Source organism: Helianthus annuus, chromosome 5, assembly GCF_002127325.2.
Source record: "Helianthus annuus cultivar XRQ/B chromosome 5, HanXRQr2.0-SUNRISE, whole genome shotgun sequence".
In the NCBI taxonomy this organism is placed as follows: Eukaryota; Viridiplantae; Streptophyta; class Magnoliopsida; order Asterales; family Asteraceae; genus Helianthus; species Helianthus annuus.
The window spans coordinates 28,418,335-28,424,807 of record NC_035437.2 but is presented as its reverse complement, the minus strand read 5'-3'; the positions used below and the strand labels follow the sequence as shown (position 1 = coordinate 28,424,807).

The following is a 6,473-nucleotide window of genomic DNA, read 5'->3' as shown; positions in this document are numbered from 1 at the left end:
ATGACAATATCTATCAATGGTCTGCTTTGTTGTTTCATGATCAAAAGCTGTAAACATATCAAATGATTTCTTCAATAACACCTTTTTGTTTTTGATCATATCTGCACTTCCTTTGAATTTCTAAATCAAAGCTTCCCAAATTGTCCTAGCTGTACCATTATGTTGGAGCAACACAAAAATATCTTCTTTAATCGCTTGTTGAAGAATACTGATCATCATTTTCTCACTTGTAAATTTCAATTTGTCACTCTCTGAATAATCACAAAAAGCTTTTTCAATCCCACGTTCATTCTTTGGTTTCTCATAATCTTTTAACAATGAACACCATGCATCAAATTTGTAAGCTTATACCCAGTTCTCAAACCTATTTTTCCATCCTTGAAAATCTTGAATGTACATCAGCTTCGGTGGTTTCTGATGAGTTCCCGTCTCATTCTCACTATGCAATATTTCAGCAGCAGTAACAGGTGCAACGGGTGTAGCGAACGCATTGTAGAATTCTTCAGCCATGTTACGGAAAAAAAATTTCACAAAAATCAAGTTTCAAGCAAAACCCTTTTCAAGCGGAATGTCTGCTCAAGCGAAATCAAAAACTTTCACACCCAAACTCTGTTCAAGCGGAATAGCTTATTGAAGCGGAATCACCTGCTTTCTGTGTCAAGCGAAATACCCAACACAGTTTCAAGCTGAATATTCAGCTTAGCAATTTGGAGAGGAATCAGCCAAGTTTTGAAGCGGAATATCTGATCTCGAGCGGAATCACAGATTTCGCTTGAAAATCTCAAGCGAAATAAGCCAAACTCAAGCGGAATAACAGATGTTCGTATAAGCGGAATCTCAACTTAGGTCACTTTTAGTCACTTTTGGGCCGAATTTTGCTGTGAAACTTTCAACGATTTGTTAAAATGCAGTTTTACACAATATATGAGAAAATTAGCTGATTTTAACCGTAAAAACTCGTTCAGTTTCAAAAAGAAGGTGTATAAGTCAGAAAAATGGTTGTTTTTGGCAAGAACTCTTCTTCCTGAGCTCTGATACCACTTGTAGGATCGATCCGTGACCCAAACGAGTCAATCGGAAGAGCTCTTATCCGTTTCAAAGGTGGAAACTAAGAAACGGAGTAGAAAAACAGCTTGTTACACTTTAAATTCCCTTGTATATAGATTAGAACCAGTTTATAGTCAAACGGCACTTCGGCAGCACTTCGGTACCGGAAAAACAGAAATCTACATATGATTTCGCTTGGGGAGTATTTATAGGGGCGAGATTCCGCCTGAAAGATACATGAGTCTGTTCAAGCGAAATCACAAATGTCCTGATTCCGCTTGAAAGTGACTTGAGTTAGTTTCAAGCGGAATTACAAGCTCAAGCGAAATCAGATCAATTACACACTAAAGTCTCCTATTTTCTCGAACAACGCGTCCTGATCTAACAATTCTAATACTAGACTCGATACAAGACGAAGTCGACAGACGTATACACCAACAACATGTGTATCATGTGTAATAATACACATGTGTAGTACACACACATGTACACTACAAATTTTTTTTTTGAATTTTTTTATATATAAAAAGTGGCGAAAATTGGTATGCAAAAAAAAAAAAAATTGGTATGTTTTTTTTTTTGGCTTTTTTAATTAGTTTTCGAGTTTTCACAATAACTAGTGGTTTTCATTCGAACCTTCCCATATATATTAATGTTTTCGTTCAAATATTTCGATTACTAAGCGTTTGACCGCTTAAAGTAAATTATCTGGCATGGAGAGCGATTGTTGGCATAGTGGCGAACTTGACGAGGAGGGGGGTGAATCTGTCCTCCTTAGTCTGCGACAGATACGGAACAGACGACGAAACCGCTGATTATATTTTTGTCTCTTGTTTTTTCTCCAAAGTCTTGTCTATGCAGTTCTTTAAATGGGTAAAAGTCAAAGGTCCAACCAATATGGAGAAAATGGAAGATCTGATGGATTTTTTGCAGCAAACTCCCGGTTCAAAAACTTGGAAGAGGATTGTGTATACGGCGGCTCATGCGGTGGTATGGAGACTTTGGTTCGCAAGAAACGAAAAGGTTTTCAAAGGCAATCAACTTTCTGTCCTCAGGCTTCTCGACCTCGTTAAGGAAGACGCGTTCCTTTGGTTGAAACATAGATCAAAGGCGAAAGCGACTGATTAGGAAATTTTTTGTAATTTCGATTGCCAGCTGCTTGCTGGGCGCTTTATTTTTATAAAGTTTGCCGCCGTTCAAAACAAAAAAAGTTAGAAAATTCAACAGTAATTTAGGGAGGGAGGCAAAAGCTGATGAATTATATAGGGCAAATATATTATAATAGTTTATTATTATGGTATTTACTTTTAATAACATATTTTTAATTTTTTTCTTTTTTTAAACAATATATTTTCTTTACCATTTTTTAATAATTCTCTTTTCTTTTTTAGATCATCTATTAATTTATCAATTAATTTGATACTTTTTTAATAATTTACGTTTATAACTTTTTTTCTGAAAACTTAAGTACATAGTTGTGCTTAATGTTTTCCCTCGACATTCCGTTATAAGTTTTGTTAAAAACAAAGTTCTGAAAATAAAGTATTTATTTGTTAACATAAAACAGTACGATGATAAGCTAAACCTTTCTAATGATTTGGCTTTTTAAACAACATGCTTTATTTTCAAATCGCATTTGTTTTACATTAGCATTTTTGAGGCTTCGCCGCAACGCGCAGCGTAAAAAAAACTAATTTATTTAATATGTAGCTTATTCCTTTAATTTATTTATTTATTTATTTGTAACTAAGAGTATTATAGTCATTTTGCATGAATTTAACTAAAAAATTAACGTCCCTCATCTATGTAGCTTACTCGTTTCTTTAAATTTTTTGACTGTTTTGCAACCACCCTTGATTGGTTGTAGTTTTTCGAGTGATTTGCTACTAGTATTTATAAATAATTTATAATGAATTATTTTGTGTGATTTTTACATTAGAAATGTGAACCAAACTAAGCGGTTGCAAAAGCTGCTACCGTTTTGCGATTGCATCTTAGTTTGTCGCTAACATTGGGATCATTATGATTTCGATCCCAAATTAGTTGCTAATTTTTTAACCTCTTTTCTATTGTACCTTCCCGATTGTCTAGTAGCTATTGGTTTCCACAGTGTTTAAGAAATACCTGTTGGTAAAGGTAAACAAATTTATCATTTGTTGAACTAAAATCTATTATATATAATAAATGTGTTAAATTTTGCTGATGTGTCAAGCTAGGAGGCCTCTAAATTTTGCCTTTTGACGGGAAAAATTCGGGTCCTTTTTTCCTTCATACGGGCAGACAAGGGATCCATTTTATGACCCGAGTATTTAAATGTTCTAAAACCCTAAATCTAGATCTGCATCTCATTCACCGCCGCTTCTCTTCTCTTTGTGACCAACACTCTTCAGTCATTTCTTCGTATCTCTCCCTTGAAATTAATCTACATCAGTTAGGATCACATCTCCACTTCTTCTAGCAAATGGATATCCATATTCGCATAACGCTTCTTTTCTAAAACCCTAAATTTTTCCTTCTGGTTTACTCATCTCCAATCCTGGATACAAACCCTAATATCTACTAAGCCGTTTCATCAGACCATATTGCTTCTTCAACAATTGATATTCATTTCAATTCTTAATCTATTGTTTTCTTCGTTAAATCGATGGGTAAGTCCACCAAAATGAAATGCGAAGCCCTAGGTATCAGCCACTGTGTTCCTCATTCTTCTTCCTTATGATTCAACTCAAACCCTAGCTATTAGCCACCGTGATCCTCATTCTTCTTCGTTGTTCTATGATTCAAAGTCTACAATTGATCGGTATGTATTAATCATTTTGGTATTTGTTGTTTTGATTGTTAATTTGTTCCATCTTTGATCGTTTTTCCCATCTCTGTTAATGATGTTTAGATTTTCTTTCTGATTTATGATTTAATTGGTTGATTAATTTATCTTGATTTTCTTTGTAATTTAGGGTTAAAGTCATTAATTTCTTTTTTCAGAGGATTTTGTGTGTTGAATTTTGGGTTTGGTGTGTTCATTTGTGATCTGCGAAGCCGTTGATCGTGATTGAAGACTTGAAAAGTTTTACTTTTGTGGTTGGTTCTTGCGCACACATAAACTGTTTATGTGAATGTTATAGGGTTAATTCCATGATTTATGATGTTGGTATAGTTACGAACTCACTGAATTTGAATTCATCTGGATTATGTTTATCATATTTTATGTTGCTTTTGTTTGATCTTATAATTTCAAAGTGTAAATTTTCACTTAGATGAACAAATATACATGTGCTTTGAGGTACAGGACTGAAGTTTCAGGTACTGCTATATCTTTTGAGTTCTTTGGAGGTTGTTTCACTTTCAGGGAAGGACAAGAAGCTTTTTGTTGAGGTAGACAAATAATTTTAATTCTTGAAACCAATAAATAGTTGTTTTTATTTATTTATTGATTGATAAATATTGAATTTTGCAGTAATACATGGCTCTTAATGATGATGGGTGCAGTGGCAACTGCTGCTGATTTCATCAGGTATCTTACTTAAATATAAATCAGTTAAATAAAAAATGTGTGACATTCTTAGCCGCTGATACAAGTAGTGGATGTAGATAAGTTTGTTTTCCTGACCTTACTGATGATAATAATGTGATGTTCGATTGAAATGTGGCTTATAATAATAGCTCTGTCATATTCAGTTTCTTCATTTTGATAACGGGTTTGATGAAGTCGATTACAGGTATGCATGAAGACATTTTTCTCGAGATTAACTTCCTCAGATTTGCAGTTTTTATGTACATCATGCTTGATGCTTGCATACTTTTCTTATTTATGACACCGCACTCATTAGAAAATGTTATGCATGTAGGACCAATATTCATATCTCAGTTTGGTATAAGTTACATGGACTCACCACTTTATGAAACCTTAGTTCTGTAGATAATTTATATCCATTTATCTTTCCATTATATGATTGATAATAGAGTGAAAAAAGGTCAAATCTATTTCTAATAAAGGACTCAAAAGATGCATCATCCGCCCCAGATGCGTTTGAGTTGTTCAATGATCTAAAAGGAAAAGGTGCATATCATACTAAAGCATTAAAACATTTTCTATTTCATATCTTTTTTTATCTTACAATTATTCTTTTCCCATTTTATTGTTATTTCAGTGGGATGTATTTGAGAACAAGTCCACCGTCATAGTCTATTGTGGAGAGCAATTGTTGCAATTTGGCTATCTTCAGTTCTTATTGGTGATATCAGTTTTGTACCCTTTGTAAGTAATAGCATAAGTTATATTAAACTATTATACTTTGAAATTGTAATCTTCTTTTTCTTACAAATATTAGCATAATTTTAGAAAAATATATACATAACTCATAAAGGTTGGTCATGCATCTACTCAGCAGCTCACTAAATATGTATTGTAGTGCGAATGGCTGATATATGCAACATGGAGGTTGGTAGCTTATTTTTCATCATTACTTCATTGTGTTGAAGCAAGTGAAAATGTTTTTCAGCTAATTTAATTTGGATGTCTTGCATAGCCGTCAATTTTTAACAAAAGGCATGGAAATTATTATATTATTTCATTCAATTTTCCCTTCTTTTAGGACTGGATCATCATAAATAAATATATATATTTTGCTGTCATCTTGATGATGCATTTCAGGGAACCAATTTTGATGCAAAGAGCCCCTCTCTATAACTGGTACATTCTTGTGCAAGGAGCTCATTATTTCATTTTATTTCTTTGTTCAGGACCATCTAAGTTGAGTATTTATCTAAAGTAGGTGGGTCACGGAGGTTGGGTAACTGGTCAGAGTGGGTTGGCGTAAAACATGTAAAGTTAGAGGGTGAGTCAAGACAGTGGAGTTTACTGCCATCACTTTGTTGTTCAGTTTTCTAATTACATAATTTTTTTTATTAAATATGATCATACAATAAAGCGTTGAATCGTATAAGCACCAACGATCCAAAAGGTGTGAAGCATCTTTTACCCTATGCTTTTCATAGTTCTACTTAAGTGTGTTTCAATGCCAGGGATTGATTTAGGGTTGAATGGGAGAATTGCTCAGGACAGTGGAATGCCACATCTCCATTAAAGTCGCGTCCCATCGTCAAGAAAGTGCCATAGAGCAAGAGCAACATGGGTGGGGAGAGGAGTTTTAGTTGTTATGATGAGAGAGATAGAGAGAGCATGGGTAAAAAAAAGAAGTTGAAGGGGTGGAGGATGGGTGGCATGCGGGGTCTTGGAAACGCACACGACCCACTGGGACCTACTGTTGATATCCTTAATGATTAACTAAGCTCAATAATATGGATCGATGAAAAGGTTAGTATGTTCCGTCGAATTCTATACACTTTTTATGTAATATTTTTTTAAAAAAATATAGAAAAATAATGCATAGACTACAAACTATATTAGCACTATAATAGTCTATATA

The 6,473-nt window shown here is 34.0% G+C and overlaps 1 long non-coding RNA gene across 1 annotated transcript; it reads left to right on the top strand.

Annotated features, from left to right (window-relative positions):
* The first annotated feature begins 3,335 nt into the window (after window positions 1-3,335).
* On the top strand, window positions 3,336-5,505 carry LOC118492324. The gene is made up of 4 exons (XR_004893207.1): window positions 3,336-3,847; window positions 4,334-4,419; window positions 4,502-5,302; window positions 5,457-5,505. It is a non-coding gene; the product is annotated as an uncharacterized LOC118492324 (long non-coding RNA).
* The last annotated feature ends 968 nt before the right edge of the window (window positions 5,506-6,473 follow it).